General features: G+C 39.4%; 1 pseudogene; it reads right to left on the bottom strand.

Moving 5' to 3' along the window:
- LOC133762288 (protein phosphatase 1G-like) overlaps nt 1-17,750 on the bottom strand; it is a 36,733-nt pseudogene extending 18,983 nt beyond the window's left edge.
- Between the last annotated feature and the right edge of the window lie 446 nt (nt 17,751-18,196).

The following is an 18,196-nucleotide window of genomic DNA, read 5'->3' as shown; positions in this document are numbered from 1 at the left end:
AGAAACCCTGCAAGATATAGGTACAGGCAAAGACTCTTTGGAAAAGACCCCAGAAGCACAGGCAGTCAAAACCAAAATTAACATTTGGGATTGCATCAAATTGAGAAGTTTCTGTACTTCAAAATAAACAGTCAGGAAAGTGAAGAGGCAACCGACAGAATGAGAAAAAATATTTGCAAACTATGCTACAGGTAAAGGGTTGATAACCAGAATCTACAAAGAAATCAAGAAACTCCACAACAACAGAACAAACAACCCACTTAAGAGATGGGCCAAGGACCTCAAGAGACATTTTTCAAAAGAGGAAATCCAAATGGCCAACAGACACATGAAAAAAATGTTCAAGATCACTAGCAATCAGAGAAATGCAAATCAAAACCACAATGAGGTTTCACCTCACCCCGGTGAGAATGGCTCACATTCAGAAATCTACCAACAACAGATGCTGGAGTGGATGTGGGGAAAAAGGGACACTAACCCACTGTTGGTGGGAATGCAAACTGGTTAAGCCACTATGGAAGTCGGTCTGGAGATTCCTCAGAAACCTGAATATAACCCTACCATACAACCCAGCCATCCCACTCCTTGGAATTTACCCAAAGGAAATTAATTTGGCTAATAAAAAAGCCATCTGCACATTAATGTTTATTGCAGCTCAATTCACAATAGCTAAGACCTGGAACCAACCCAAATGCCCATCAGCAGTAGACTGGATAAAGAAATTATGGGACATGTACTCCATAGAATACTATACAGCAGTAAGAAACAATGAAATCCAGTCATTTGCAATAAGATGGAGGAATCTGGAAAACATCATGCTGAGTGAATTAAGCCAGTCCCAAAGGGACAAATATCATGTTCTCCCTGATCGGTGACAACTAACTGAGCACCAAAGGGGAAACCTGTTGCAGTGAAATGAACACTATAAGAAACAATGACCTGATCAGCTTTTGTCCTGACTCTTGATGTACAATGTAATACTTTATCCTTTCTAGTATTTTTGTTGTTGTTGTTGTAGTTGTTGTTCTAGTACTAGTGGTTGAACTCTGTAATTAACACACAATTATTCTTAGGTGTTAAAATTTTAACTGAAAAGCGATCCCTGTTAAATACAAGAGTGGGAAGAAGAGAGGGAGGAGATGTACAATTTGGGACATGCTCAATCAGACTTGCCCCAAATGGTGGAGTTTGAAATGTGCCAGGGGATTCCAATACAATCCCATCAAGGTGGCATGTACCAATGCCATCTCACTAGTCAAAGTGATCAATTTCAGTTCATAATTGATGACTCTGATAGGTCTAAGAGTCAAAGGGACCACACAAATAAGACTAGTGTCTGCTAATACTAAAAGATAGAATAAAAAAGGGAGAGAACGATCCAACATGGGAAGCAGGATACACAGCAGACTCATAGAATGGCAGATGTCCTAAACAGCACTCTGGCCTCAGAATCAGCCCTTAAGGCATTCGGATCTGGCTGAAGAGCCCATGAGAGTATTATAGACATGGAAAGCCAAGACAACATGGGAAAAAAAAAGAAGAAGAAGACCTAAATGAATGATCTCTGTGAGTGAGATCCCAGTGGAAAGAACGGGGCCATCAAAGAAGGAGGTACCTTTCTCTGAAGGAAGGAGAGAACTTCCACTTTGACTGTGACCCTATCAGAACAAGATCAAAGTTGGCGAACCCTAAAGGCTTCCATAGCCTTGGCAACTCATGTCTAGAGCCTAGGGAGATTACTGACACCATGAACAGGAGTGTCAAATTGTTAAGTCAGCAACAGGAGTCACTGTGTACTTACATCCCATGTGGGATCTGTCCTTAATGTGTTGTCTAATATGAAGTGATGCTATAACTAGTACTGAAACAGTATTTTTACACTTTGTGTTTCTGTGTGGATGCAAACTGATGAAATCTTTACTAAGTATATACAGAATCGATCTTCTGTATATAAAGATAATTGGAAATGAAAAAAAAAAAAACCCTGGCGTTAAATTGGAAATGGCATAGAAAATTAATTAATTTTTAAAAAATATTATGTAGGATCTCTGTCATTAATGTGCTGTACATTGTGATTTAATGCTATAACTAGTACTCCAACAGTATTTTTTACTTTGTGTTGCTATGTGGGGGCAAACTGTTGAAATCTTTACTTAATATATACTAAACTGATCCTCTGTATATGAAGAGAATTGAAAATGAATCTTGATGTGAATGGAAGGGGAGAGGGAGTGGGAAAGGGGAGGGTTGCGGGTCGGAGGGAAGTTATGGAAGGGGGGAAGCCATTGTAATCCATAAGCTGTACTTTGGAAATTTATATTCATTAAATAAAAGTTTTTTTAAAAAAAAAGAAAAGAAAATACAAGGAGTCCAAAAATACTACTGAGGTTAATAAATAAATTAAGCAAAAGTTCAGATCCAAGCTGTGTTGTATGTGTATATATATATATATATATATATAAATGATATTCCTACATGCTAGAAACAATTAGAAAAAAAAATTAGGAATAAGTGTTTTTAAAAAGTATAGAGGGCCTGCGCCGTGGCTCAACAGGCTACTCCTCTGCCTAGTGGCGCCGGCATACTGGGTTCTAGTCCCAGTCGGAGTGCCGGATTCTGTCCCGGTTGCCCCTCTTCCAGGCCAGCTCTCTGCTGTGGCCAGGGAGTGCAGTGGAGGATGGCCCAAGTCCTTGGGCCCTGCACCCCATTGGAGACCAGGAGAAGCACCTGGCTCCTGCCTTCAGATCAGCGTGGTGCACCGGCCGCAGCGCGCTGGCCGTGGCGGCCATTGGAGGGTGAACCAACGGCAAAGGCAGACCTTTCTCTCTGTCTCTCTCTCTCTCACTGTCCACTCTGCCTGTCAAAAAAAAAAAGTGTAGAAGCTCTATACAGGAAACAAAACGGCAGATGTGAATTTTCAGACACCTATAGAGGCATAATAATGAGTTCTGGGATTTGAACACCTCATCTGGATACGGTGTCAGTGCTCTCCAAACTGATCTGCAGACAGTGTAATTCCAGCCTCAACCTTAACATATTTTTTCTGCAGTAATTGGAAAGTTGTTTCTAAGGGTTACACAGAAATGAAAAGACCAAAGATAGCCAGAATAGTCCTGAAGAAGAGAAAAAATTGGAAAATTGTACCACTTGCCTTTAAGATCTAATACAAAGCTACATTAATCAAGCTTAATTAATTAAAGCTACATTAATTGAGGTAAATAGGCTAAGAACAGAAGTTAGAGTTATGAAACTAACCATCATATATACCGTTAGTTGATTTTTGACAAAGGAATCAACACAACAAATAGAGAGAGGAAATTCTTTTCAACCTATGATGTTAGAAGAACTAGATATCGAAACGTAAAAAATGAAATGGGGACAAGCTTTTAGCCCAATGGTTAACATGCTGCTTCGGATGCTTGTAGCCTCTATCAGAGCACCTGAGTTTGATTCTGTTAATGCAGACACTGGGAAGTAACAGTCATAGCTGAAACACTGGGTTCCTGTCACCCATGTGGAAGCTCTACACTGAATTTCAGGCTCCTGGATTTGGTGATGGTCCAGCCCCTCTGTCATGAGCCTTTGAAAAATACATACTTCACTACATACAAACTTTACCTCAGCAATAAAATAATGCAAGAAAAATTCATTTCCTTGTATACACTTCAGTCATTATAACTAAAAATTGCAACTATAGATTTATTGTAGAATTCAAGATCCTTTTTATTAGTGTCTTGTCATAGGTTGTCAAGTTTATGTCTTAGAAAATATTGCTTTCAGGAGCAGGGGTTGTGGCACAGCAGGTTGGGCCGTAGCTTGCAACACCTGCATCTCCCTTTCTCTCCCTCTCTCTCTCTTTCAAATAAATACATAAACAAAATTATTTTATAATTATTTTTATTAAAATAATAACACCTTATTATGTTTATTTCTTACTCATATTATTTATGCAAGTAGGTTAATGTTAAAACAAAGTAGCCTTATGATTTGAAAAGTGCACTGCTTTCCTTCTTCACACTTCCATATCTCATGGAGAGAGCCTGAGCAATACATGGCATTTAGATTTATATCATGAAGGTCTTCCCCTAAGAATTATTAAAATGGAAAATGGAAAAACCATGACTAAAAAGTAGACCAATGTGGCCAACATTATGGCGCAGCAGTTTAAGCCAGTGCTTGCAATGCCAGCACCCCATATCAGGGAAGTGGTTCAAGTCCTGGTTGCTTTTAATCCCTGGTAATATGCCTGGGAAAGCACAGAGGATGGTCCAAGGACTTGGGCCCCTGCCAACCAAATGGGAGACCCAGATGGATTTCCTGGCTCCTGGCTTCAGCTTGGCTCACTCCTGTCCCAATTCTAGCTGTTGTGGCCATTTAGGGAGTGAACCAGTGGATGAAAATCTTCTCTCTCTCTCTCTCTCTCCCTCTATTTCTCTCTCTCTCTCTCCCTCCCTCCCTCCACCCATGCTTTTTAAATAAAATAAAATAAAATAAAAAACAAGCGGAAATATCAACATGAGTTACAGGAAATAATAATGAAATTAAAAGCTGTAAAATGACAGAAATTAAATATGTTACGATAACAATTAAAATCTCTGGAATTTTCTCCAAAGAAAATGATTGCAAACAATAAACTGTTAATATAAAACAGCTGAGTTTTTGTTTATCAAGTGAGAATTACTTATTCCTTATTCTAAAGCAACTTTTAAAATTACTTTTCAAAAATGAAAGATCTCTGAGAGTGAGATCCCACTGGAAAGAACGGGGCCATCAAAGAAGGAGGTACCTTTCTCTGAAGGGAGGAGAGAACTTCCACTTTGACTATGCCCTGTCTGAATAAGATCGAAGTCGGCGAACTCAAAAGGCTTCCATAGCCTTGGCAACTCATCACTAGAGCCTAGGGAGATTTCTGACGCCATAAATAAGAGTGTCAAATTGTTAAGTCAACAACAGAAGTCACTGTATACTTACTCCTCATGTGGGATCTGTCCTTAATGTGTTGTCCAATGTGCAGTAATGCTATAACTAGTACTGAAACAGTATTTTACACTTTGTGTTTCTGTGTGCGTGCAAATTGATGAAATCTTAATATATACTAAATCAATCTGTATATAAAGAGAATTGAAAATGAATCTTGATGTGAATGGAATGGGAGAGGGAGCGGGAGATGGGAGGGGTGCGAGTGGCAGGGAAATTATGGGGGAGAAGCCATTGTAATTCATAAACTGTACTTTGGAAACATATTTACTAAATAGAAGTTTAAAAAATACTTTTCAAATCTTGGGTCTTTTCCTAGTTTTTTGCTGTGCATAATAGAAATTAAATATTTTCTCACAGTAGGAAACCAACTTTGGCTGGTTTTATCCATATTAACTTACAACAGGTAAAGAGACTAGAGCTATCACAATATGCACTGTTTTTTTATTGCAGTAATTTCTGTGTTTAAAACTGTCATATTGTTACAACAAATTTGTAAAATAATAAAGCCTACAAAGATCAAGACCACCCTACAGTCTTTTTTTCAAAGTTAAATCAATCTTCTGAAGTTTGAGAGAATGACTGGCTTTATAAACTCAAAAAGAGTATTAGTGAGTTGCTGTTTCCCTGCAATTGCCCAGCTGCCTCTAATTTGGGAAAGATAAATGCAGGTTAGGAAGACCATTTGAGGCTGCCAAACAGAAGCTCTAGCAGGAAGCCACACTGAGTGGGAGGGAAGAGACTGAATGATCCATTTGCAGATAAAGCTCTTGAGAAGTTGAAGAAGTTTTCTGAGTAAATACCACAGGAGGTTCATAATAACATCAATACAGTTCATACCTGCAAAGTAGCAGCAGCAGTGACCGTTCACACTTCATACACCAGGACCCTCGCTCTGTAAAACAGGGTCCTCTTGTCAGTAGTTCTCACACACAAGAAACAGTAAGGGCAAGAGATGTCACTTGGGTGAGATAAGAACATAAGTGCTGTTGGACAAATCCCATGGTGCCATGCCATTCATCTTCAGTTAAGAACCATGTGTGCCACTAAGGAAATGACTGATCACTTCAGGATAAATCTAATTTTGCAAGAGTCTCCCGCCAACACACTGCCTATAAAACAATGAAAGGAAGAAAGGAAAATTTGCTATCTTACAAGAACAATAGAAACAAGACAATATCACTTACTCATTCAACAGACAAGTGCTGTGTCCCACATACATATACACTCTAATTTTTAACAATCCTGCTGCTGCTGACATATTGCCACTCTTTTTAAATAGATAATGAAAGATTGTACTTATTTGTCAACCAGGTTTCCTTGAGGATATAAGTAGTATTTTACTTGACATTTTAGCTTTCAGGCACAAAGACTAGCCCATGTTAAACTTAATCAGGATAAAAATCTAGCATGTGAAAATGCATATTTCCGAAGAGAGACAGGCTTACAACTATAAATGAAAACATCATTTGATGGGTTATTAGGAAAAAATAGCCCAATCTTTGGTTCATGACTTGTGCTTGTACATAATTCAATCCACAAATCCAGTGCTCACATAAAACACAAAATTCCAATAAATTATTTTGTCAGAGTCAGAAAAATATAAGACTTCTGACTTGTGTAAAACTTTTATACTCTGTTGATGATCGATTTGTTTCTGCATCCCTCATATTCATCTTCATACCAAGCCCTTTGAGTCAGCAATGATTAAACCATTCTGAATAGTTTTGATATGCTTTTAATTTGTTTTGACACTATATAAAAATGTCAACTCTCTATAATTTGAGAATAATCACTCTTATCATGTGTACGTTGGGATTGTGATTTAATTTTGCATTGCCTGGGGGAGTGAAAACATTCCTATTCAGCTTATGTTTCACAAGCATCCTGCAACAGCTGTCCACAGGGTGACATAAAAAGCAGACGCTAACTATGTCATTATCACAAACTGTTCACACTTGAAAGGTTCATGTTTAGTACGTATTTCTTTTTCCTGATTACATAAATGCGTAACATTTATGAAGCTATTTCCTTCTGCATCATTAAGATTGAGAATGGAGTTAGGAATAAGTGTATAAATTGATGAAGGTGCTTCAAAAACACCACTGAAAAGGAAATTAAAAGAGAATGTGATGTTCCAACATGGAGGCTAAAAACTCCAGCCACCAGCTCCCCACAGAGACATCAAAGTGAAAAGCTACATGCACACCAAATTGCCCTCACAAGAGTTATGGAAGATAGGCCAGAGCTCGTAAATGGAGTCTGTGGCCTTGCACCAGTATCAGGTGGAGACCTGTACCCTGGTGAAAAAGTTTTGCTTTGGCGTGTATCACCACCAGCTCCCTCTAGGCCTGGTGTGCACTCCCAAAGTTGCACAGATTTGGTGATTATAAGACCCAAGTGTGACCCACCTAGGGCTTGGATGAGGAGCTGCCCCTTTCACCCCTCCTACAACCTAGAGCAGACAGCAGAATATTACAGGATTGTTTTGGGACTCAGTGCCAAGCTGATAAATACCAGCATGGAGCAGATTCCAAGGGTCTTTGTCCCAAAACCTGTGCCTGAGGGCAGAGCCTCTACATCTGTTTTCATGCCCGGTGGAGTTATATGGTCCTAGTTCACCCAACAAAGCTGTACTTCAGATATTGAGGAGAGAGAAACACATTAACAGAAAAACAAAACCTGAGAGATTATCATCACCAGACTTCTGCTACAAGAAATGTAAAAGATGGGGCCAGAGCCATGGCGTGGTAGGTTAATCCTCCACCTGCAGCGCCGGCATCCCATATGGGAGTTGGATCTAGTCCCGGCTGCCTCTCTTCCAATCCAGCTCTCTGCTATGGCTTGGGAAAACAGTAGAGGATGGCCCAAGTCCTTGGACCCCTGCACCCAGGTGGGAGACCAGAAAGAAGTACCTGGCTCCTGGCTTCGAATTGGCACAGCTCCGGCCATTGCGGCCATTTGAGGAGTGAACCAGCAGAACAAAGACCTTTCTCTCTGTCTCTCGCTCTCACTGTCTGTAACTCTCTCAAATAAAATAAATTAAATATTTAAAGAAAAGAAAAAGAAATGTAAAAGACAATAAGACAATCTTTGAACTGAAAATAAGAGATGCTACCAAGTAAGAAGAAAATATCAGAAGATAGAAACAAAAGATTCAGAATGCTATAGTGTTGTGAATTTGTTGTGTAAATCATTTATATCTTTACTGTGAAGACTAAAAAAAATATAATTACTACCCTAAAATGTTAAGAGAGAGGCAATGTGGAAAAAGGTAAAATGTTACAACAGAAGTTCAAAATTTAAGGAAGATAGAGCACAAATGTAGAGCATTTTATTAGAATGTCTTATGTCTTTAATCTTTATCTCTTTTCTTATACTTATAATGAATGTTAAGTTGTTTTCCTTTCAAGTTGGCTTGTTATAGCCAAAAGAATCTTTTTTGTAAGCCCCAAGGTAATCTCAATGCAAAATCTATACACAGACTTACCAAAAATAACAAGCAAAGAATCAAAGTGCACCACTAGGGGAAATCACTTAAACACAAATAAATATTATAAGAAAGAGAGAAAGAAACTACAAAAAATGTAAACCAAATAACCAAAATGTCAAAAGTAAAGCCTTACTTATCACTTATTACCTTAAATGTCAATGGACTAAATTTTCCAAAAAAAAAATATAAAAAATGACTGAATGGATTAGAAATCAGGACCCAATTATATATTACTTACAAGAAATTCACTTCGGGGCTAGTATGGTGTAGCAGGAAAAGCTGCAGTCTACAGTGCCAGCATTCTGTATGGGTGATGGTTCGAATCCTGGCTGCTCCACTTCCTATCCAGCTCCCTGATAATGCACCTGGGAAACTAGCAGAAAATGATCAGAGTGCTTGGGCTCCTGTAGCCACTTGAGAGGCCCAGAAGAAACTCTCGGCTCCTGGTTCTTATCTGGCCGATCCTTGGCCATTGCAGCCATTTGTGGAGTGAACCAGTGAATGGAAGATCTCTCTCTCTCTCTCTCTCTCTCTCTCTCTGCCTCTGCCTCTGCCTTTCCCTCTCTCTCTCTATAAATCTGTTTTTCAAATAAATAAATAAATCTTTTTTAAAAAAGAAAATAAAGAAATTCATTTCACCTATAAGGAAACACATAGACTGAAAATGAAAGAATAGAACATGGTATTTTATGAAAATGGAACCCAAAAGAAAGCAGGAGTAGCCATATTTCTATAAGGTAAAAGGGGTTTTAAATCAAAAGTGGTAAAAGGAAACTAGGAATGTCACTATACAATGGTAAATTGTTCAATCAGTAAGAGGAAATAACACCTATAAATATATATGCACCCAATAAGGGAGGACTCAAATATATAAAGCAAATATTAATGACTGAAAAGGAGAGATAGAATAAACATGACAATACTAGGTGACTTTAACACCCCCATTTTCAAAATGGACAAGTCATCTAAACATAAAATCAACAAAGAAATGGCAGAGTTAAATTGTGCCCTGGGTCAATTGGATTTAACAGATATCTACGGAACTTTCCAACTAACACATGCAGCATAGAGCAGATGGAACATTTTTCAGGACAGCGACTATGGTAGGTATAAAACAAGTCTCTACACATTTAAAAGAATAGAAATCATATCAATGTCTTCTATGATCTCAATGCAATAAAACTAGAAATCAATAGCAGGAAAAATGTGACACAAATACATAGAAGTCAAACAACTTACTCCTAAACAACCAATGAATCAAGGAAGAAATAAAAAATATCCTTGGAACAATTGAAACTGGAAACATAGTATATTAAAACCTATGGGAAACAGCAAAGCAGTACTAAGGAGAAGTTTATGGCATCAGTGCCTGCATCAAAAAAAAAAAGAAGAAGAAGAAAAAGAAAAGAAAACAAAACAAAACAAGAAGCCCGAGCAGAAAAATCGCAAATAAGCAATTTATTGCTGCACCTCAGGAACTAGAAAAATAAAAATAAATCAAATCGAAATTAGTAGAGGCACATTTCTAACCCTACATTTGGGGCAAGTTCGATTGAGCATGTCCCAAACTGTAGATTTCTTCCCTCTCTTATTCCCACTCTTATATTTAACAGGGGTCACTTTTCAGTTAAGTTTCAACACCTAAGAATAATTGTGTATTAATTACAGAGTTTAACCAATAGTAGTAAGTAGAACAAAAAAAAATACTAAAAGGGATAAAGTATTAAGTTGTTCACCAACAGTCAGCTGATCAAGTCACCATGTCTCATAGTGTCCATTTCACTTCAACAGGTTTCCTTTTTGGTGTGCCAAGGGATTCCAATACAATCCCATCAAGGTGGCATGTACCAATGCCATCTCTCTAGTCCAAGTGATCATCCTCAATTCACAATTGATCACACTGATAGGTCTAAGAGTCAAAGGGATCACATAAACAAGACCAGTGTCTGCTAATACTAACTGATAGAATCAAAAAGGGAGAGAATGATCCAACATGGGAAATGGGATACACAGCAGACTCATAGAAAGGCAGATGTCCTAAACAGCACTCTGGCCTCAGAATCAGCCCTTAAGGCATTCGGATCTGGCTGAAGAGCCCATGAGAGTATTGTAGGCATGGAAAGCCAAGATACCATGGAAAAGAAAAAAAGAAGAAGACCTAAATGAAAGATCTCTGTTAGTGAGATCCCAGTGGAAAGAACGGGGCCATCAAAGAAGGAGGTACCTTTCTCTGAAGGGAGGAGAGAACTTCCACTTTGACTTTGACCTTGTCTAAACATGATCAGAGTTGGCAAACTCAAAAAGCCTCCATAGGCAACCCATGACAAGAGCCTAGGGTGATTACTGATGCCATAAACAAGAGTGTCAATTTGCTAAATAAACAACAGGAGTCACTGTGCACTTACTCCCCATGTAGGATCTCTGTCCTTAATGTGCTGTATATTGTGATTTAATGCTTTAACTAGTACTCAAACAGTATTTTACACTTTTTGTTTCTGTGTGGGTACAAACTGTTGAAAGCTTTACTTAATATATGCTAAATTGATCTTCTGTATATAAAGATAATTAAAAATGAATCTTGATGTGAATGGAAGGGAAAAGGGAGTGGGAGAGGTTAGGGTTGTAGGTGGGAGGGAAGTTATGGGTGGGGGGAAGCCATTGTAATCCATAAACTATACTTAGGAAATTAGCATTCATTAAATAAAAGTTTAAAAAAAAGAAGTTAGTAGAGAAAGAAATGATAAAATCAGAGCACATATAAATGATGTAGAGACAAAGAAGCACATACAGACAAAAAAATCAATAAACTGAAAAATCAGCTCTTTGAAAAGGTAAGCAACACTGATAAACCCTTTTCTAGATTAAGGGGAAAAAAAGAAGGGACACATTACCATGAATACCACAAGAATACTAGGAAATTTTAGAAATTGCTATGAGCTATATGACAACAAATTCAATACCCTTCAAAAATTGGACAAATTCTTGAACACATAATAGCTAACTCAGATTGAATAATGAGACAACAATTGAAAATAATGAGAAAAATAATGAAAAAATAGACCAATAATATGCAGTAAAACTGAATCAATGATTAAAAATCCTCCCATCAAAGAAAAGCTCAGTACCAGATGACTTCACTGCTGAAGTCTACCAAACATTTAAAGAATTACACAAACCCTTATTAAGTTATCTCAAAATAGAAGAAAATGAAATTCTTTCAAATTCATTCTATGAAACAAGCATTACCTTTAAACCAAAACCACACGAAGAACACAACCAAAAAATAAAGCTGCAGGCAAATCTGTTTGATGAATATAGAGGCAAAAATTCCTCAACAAAATACTAGCAAATTGAATCCAACAGCACACTTAAAACATCATTAACCATAATGAAGTGGTATTTATCTCAGGTATGTAAGAATGATATAATATAGTCATTGCATCTCAAAGTGTCAATTTCACTGCTATAGATTACCTTTTATGTACTCTATTAATTCCCAAAGATCAGGGAGAACATATGATATTTGTCCTTTTGGGACTGGCTTATTTCACTAAGTATAATGTTTTCCAGTTGCATCCATTTTGTTGCAAATGATAGAACTTTATATTTTTTACCACTATGTAGTATACCAAAGTGCATATGTACCATAATTTCTTTATCTAGTCTTCAGATGATGGACATATAGGTTGATTCCAAAACTTAGCTCTTGGAAATTGAGCTATAATTAACATGGGGGGACAAAGAACGCTTTCACCTGATGATTTAATTTCCCTTGGGCAAATTCCTTGAAATGGGATGGCTGGGTCATATGGTAGGTCAATATTCAGATTTCTGAGGTATCTCCATTCTATATTCCACAGTGAACAGACCTTATCTCAACTGTTGGGGAGCAGTTTTTTTCATACTGTTTGTTGAGCTCTTTATTTAGTATAGGGCTACTCTTATATGTATAAAGTTAATTGAAAATAAATCTTAGTAAAAAATAAGAATGAGAATAGAGAGGGAGGAGGAGGAAGGGTGGGAGTGTGGGTGGAAGGAACCACTATGTTCCTAAATTTGTATTTTTGAAATATATGAAGTTTGTGTAGCTTAAATAAAAGGTTTCTTGGTTGAAAAAAAAGTTGCACTCCATCCCCACCCGTAGCTAACCCTTCCTTCATGTCTACCATGTTAGATTGGGCTAGGAAAGGTCCAGTCCACTACATCAGACATCCATTGAGGTAAAGAAACTTCACTCAGGGTATCACTAGCAGGCAACTGGCCAATCGTCTTCCCACTCTCCCCCCATGCCGCCACTTTGCTCAGTCTGGAGAGGTCAGTCATTTCTCATTGTTCAGTGATTTGAGAGGTGGGAAACCATTGGTAGAGAGAGCTCATCGAGCTGGGCTAGAGTGAACCATGATTGGCTGACACAGGCACGATCAGATGAGGTCATGATTTTCTGAAAACTCTTCTTACTTGTTTGTATATTAAAACATCTGGGGGGTTTCCAAGATAGCAGAATAGTGATAGGATGGTCCTAACCACATGGGGCAAAATTAATAGTTAAAAAGGGTTGAAACTACACGCCTGAGATTAAAACCATGAGGAATTCACAGCGAGAACAACAGAAACAGTCCAGGTTTGCACTGAAAAAGCAAATTAAAAAAGAAAAGAAAACAGCAGAGGCTCAGATGCAGAGAGGAGAGTGCTGGCCCCAGCAGACCAGGTTAGAGAGGAATCATGGGTCCACAGAGCTGCGAATAGCAGCAAGAAGGAATCTTGGCAAACTGTTCCTGAAGTTCCACATGGGGGCAAAAAACAGGGAGATGGGTACACCTCCCTCTCCCTGCCCCCATCCTACAGGCACCAGCAGTCCACAGGACTTTGTTTATTTGTTTGTTTTTTAAAGATTTTATTTATTTATTTGACAGGTAGAGTTACAGACAGTGAGAGAGAGACAGAGAGAAAGGTCTTCCTTCCGTTGGTTCACTCCCCAAATGGCCGCCATGGCCAGCACTGCGCCGATCTGAAGCCAGGAGCTAGGTGCTTCCTCCTGATCTCCCATGTGGGTACAGCAGCTCAAGCACTTGGGCCATCCTTCACTGCTCTCCCAGGCCACAGCAGGGAGCTGGACTAGAAGAAGAGCAACTAGGACTAGAACCGGTGCCCATATGGGATGTCTGTGCTGCAGGCGGAGGATTAACCCAGTGCACCACGGCACTGGCCCCTGTTTGGTTTTTTGTATTTTACCTTCTGTTTTTGGATGCAGGTAGGTGGCTTATGGCAAGAGAAAGCCACACCCATCAACAGCGTGTACCCTCCCACCTCCATTGAGAAGTGAGCCAGGCTCCAGTAGGCAGAGACTCCATGCACATGCTCAGGACCCACAGACATAGCAGCAGCAAACAGAGGGAATTGTGCTCACAGGAAAGTCGCCACAAATCAGAGGAGCAGTTCATCAAGCAGTCCGAACGAGTGCTGAAAACACCAGGACTAACACCAGACATCCCATAGCTTTGAGAAGGACGGGACACAGCAACAGAGGTCAACACCCTCCCCCAAACAGATAATCAGAGGAGAGCTACAAAGCTCCACAGGTGCCTCTGGAATATTGACTGAGAAACCAGGCCAAACCAACCACACACTTCCTGGTACTCACTGAAAGTACAGACATCCCACTAAGCCACACAAATGCTGAAAAGCAAAGGAAGAAACTTAAATAAGAATAAGAAAACACTATGAGTCCCCCAAAGTAACTCTACAACACTTCAACAGAAGAAGCTGAAGATGAAGAGATTGAGTATATGCCAGAAACAGAATTTAGAAAATTAGGAGAGCAGCAAGATGGCGGAATAGGAAGGGAGCACATTGATAGTTCGTCAAGACACACGTTAATAAAAGTGGAGATACTGCAGGGTCAAGGAAGAGTAGGGGAAGAAACAGCAGAGGAAACTCTTCCGGAACTAGTGATTCACAGTGGACCTGCGTGGAGAGCGTGGGAGCCCAAGTTCAGGACACCAGCGGCAGACTCAACGCACCAGCGCTGGAACGCGAGGTGAGCCGAACCTCAATAGCCCGAGACACCAGCAGGCAAGCGGAAAGAGGAGGCTAGAGGGAACGAGGCTTGAAACTCCGTGAGGAAAAGTTCACCAGGCTAACTAGAAGAGAGAGAGGAAAAAAAAAAAGTGACCGATACGGACACGAGTTTCTCTCTCTCCGCTCACCTCTCAATGGTGAGCAAGACAAAGAGCAGGCGCCATTTTGGAGATACGTCATAAGCAGGGCGACCTCAGGTCTGCACCAGCCCTGAGCCTAGCAGAAAAACCTGACTCTGGGGGGAGGGGTGAAATAACAGGAGATTAGCATCTAACTTGGCAACCCAGTGGGAGACTGCAGGAGAATTGGAGCCCACACTGAGGGCAGCAGAGATTCCCTGTGTGGTCCTTGGGAAAGAGCTTCTGATCTCTGGCTCCTGTGGGTATATCATTTGCCTGCTAACTACCTCCAATTATGTTCAGAAGTGCGGAATTACTTCCCTTTTGAATCAAAAAAAGAAAGAAAGAAAGAGAGATTTACCACACCTAACCTGGGAGTGTCATCTTTGACACACCCTCAGCCCTGAGGAACCAAACACAGCTCTCAGTCCACACTCATCTGAAGCCTCTAAGGCTTCACCGAAAGCAGACAGTCCACTTAATATAGAGCCATAGTGTAACAAGAAAAAACACCACAGTGAAGAAACCAAATATCTCCAACATGCCAAACAACAAATGCAAAAATCGAGGTAACAAGAACAAGGAAGAAGATGATGAGATAGAAGAAATGCAAGAAGTGGATCTCAAAAAATTGATAAGAACATTAAGAAGTTCTCAAAAACAAATTCTTGAACTACAGAAATCCTTAATGGACAAGATAGAAAATCTCTCTCGTGAAAATGAAATATTAAGGAGGAATCAAAATGAAATGAAACAACTAGTGGAACAAGAAACTGAGATAGTGACGAGAAATCATAATGAAATGAAGAATTCAATAGATCAAATGACAAACACATTAGAGAGCCTTAAAAACAGAATGGGCGAAGCAGAAGAGAGAATATCGGACTTAGAAGACAGAGAACAGGAAAGGAAACAGGCAAACCAAAGAAAAGAAGAAGAAATTAGAAATCTAAAAAATATTGTTGGGAATCTGCAGGATACTATTAAAAAACCCAACATTCGGGTTCTAGGAGTTCCTGAAGGCATGGAGAGGGAGAAAGGATTAGAAGGCATTTTCAGTGAGATACTAGCAGAAAATTTCCCAGGTTTGGAGAAGGACAGAGGAATCTTAGTACAGGAAGCTTATAGAACCCCTAATAAACATGACCAAAAGAGATCCTCACAACGACACGTTGTAATCAAACTCACCACAGTGAAACACAAAGAAAAGATCCTAAAATGTGCAAGAGAGAAACGTCAGATTACTCTTAGAGGATCTCCAATTAGACTCACAGCAGACTTCTCATCAGAAACCCTACAAGCTAGAAGGGAATGGCGAGACATAGACCAGGTACTAAGAGAGAAAAACTGCCAGCCCAGAATACTATATCCTGCAAAGCTCTCATTTGTGAATGAAGGTGAAATTAAGACTTTTCGTAGCAAACAGAAACTGAAAGAATTTGTTGCCACTCATCCTGCCCTGCAAAAGATGCTTAAAGATGTGTTACACACAGAAACACAGAAACATGGTCACCAATATGAAAGAAGGTAAAGGAAGGAAACCTCACAGCAAAAGATCACAGGAAGCTCAATTTCTCTTTGACATAGAATTAAACTCTGATGCTCTGTTAAAGCAATGTGTTAAAGTAATCTATTATGTTCTCTTGATGTCTGTTAAATTCTAATTGTTCAAAAACAGCTGAATTTTTATTAAGAGCTACGGGTTATGTAAATATGTGCTTATTTTCAAAGATTTGAATAATCACCTTGTAACAATGATCAAATTTGGTCTATGTTATGTCATGATTTTAAGGAATCTTATTTCAACCAGATATTTTGGATTTTGAGCCTTCTTGGCATTCTTGACAGGCATTCAAAAAATCAAAGTTTCAAACAATCTGGTCTCTAAAATTTCCAAGAAATCCTGGACTTTGGTCTTTCAGTTTCTGTTTTCTATGAAAAGTCTTAATTTCACCTTCATTCACAAATGAGAGCTTTGCAGGATATAATATTTTTCTCTCTTAGTACCTAGGCTATGTCTCGCCATTCCCTTAGAATAGAATTTTTTAACATCCTGAAATGATAGCCCTTCATTAGACAGGGTGATCCTATCACTTTTAGACCAGGTCTAATCATAATGATATTTAACAGTGCTTTTCATCAATCTGAACTTAACAGAGACAGTAGAGTACACACTAGATACCTTGGAAACCAGAAATAAAAACCTTGAACATAAGAGTTAGCACACAAAATCCTCACATAACTCAGAACCATTTAACAGAGCTAAAAAGAGAACTTTAGAAACAGCAGAGTAACCAATTAAGTAGACACTGTTAAAAAGAGACACTATAGTTTTTGCAAAAACAGATCTGTGAAAGAAACAAGTTTAAAGCATATTCAGGACATGTAAAGACTTGTAAGACCACTTTAGCTGGAAAGCAAAAACATGAATACAACATAGGTCTGACATTACTTACAACATTTTGATACACTTTGTATAATTTGAATTGACTCAAACAGTTGTTACTTTAACAAATTTAGAGTCTCATTCTTTGAGAGTTCCAGGGATCCTACTGGAAGTCCCAAAGTCGTTAGACTCCATTTGAGAATTTAAACTGTTAGAGAGTCAAACCGCTCAGCCAAAAACTAGTAACCAAGGCTGTGGGCTAGATCTGATTAGAGTTAGGTAGTCACTCAAACATTAAAGACAGACAAATTCAATAAAACACGAAACCTCCAAGACACGTGCAAACTCTCAGATAAGTTAACTAGAGCAGCACAGAAAAGAGCTGGTCATCAGCATAGGAGCCCATTGCTTAGGACAGGGAAACACATCTGAAACAAAGCGGCAGAGAATGAGAGTGGCCAGTTTGCAGCAACACGGGGGAACTCCTTCGCATTAATTTTGCCATGGCGACTGCCACATGTGAACCAGAGGCAATGTCGTCCATAACATCCCTGCAAATCTTTAGGAAGGTAGGAATATCCTTGTGTTGCCAGGGTCTTAAGGCCTCCCGACAAGTTTTATTAGCATTTTCATAGGCCAGTCGTCGTACTAAAGGCATGGCCTGCTGCCTCATTAAGCCGATGAATGAAGTCTGCATAGGGCTCGGAGGGTCCTTGCAAGATTTTTGTAAGACTATGCTTTATCTCTCCGCGTTTTGGCACTACCCTCCATGCTTTAAGCACGATTTCCCTTATTTGAATTAACACCTCTCTTGGCACCCTGCACTGCCTGTCTTCCATGTCAAAGCGTCATTCTCCCAATAGCATATCCTCATTCCATGCTGGCTGTCCGTCCAAGCGATTCTTAGTAGCCTGGGCACGGGCTAACTCCCAATAAGCCAACATCCAGAGGAGAAAATCTCCTCCAAGGACTGCCTTGCAAATGTTTTTCCAGTCATCGGGAATTAGCCCTTGCATTCCCAGCGTGCCTAAGACGGCGTGAGTGAAATTAGCTTGGGGTCATATAGATTGACCACCTTTTGAAGTTCTTTAAGCTGAGAGAAATCTATAGGGGCCCACCCTCTGTCTCCGTTATCATTCTCCA

Source organism: Lepus europaeus, chromosome 1, assembly GCF_033115175.1.
Source record: "Lepus europaeus isolate LE1 chromosome 1, mLepTim1.pri, whole genome shotgun sequence".
NCBI lineage: Eukaryota > Metazoa > Chordata > Mammalia > Lagomorpha > Leporidae > Lepus > Lepus europaeus.
Note: the sequence above shows the minus strand (reverse complement) of the source record. Positions and strands in the feature narration are given on the sequence as shown.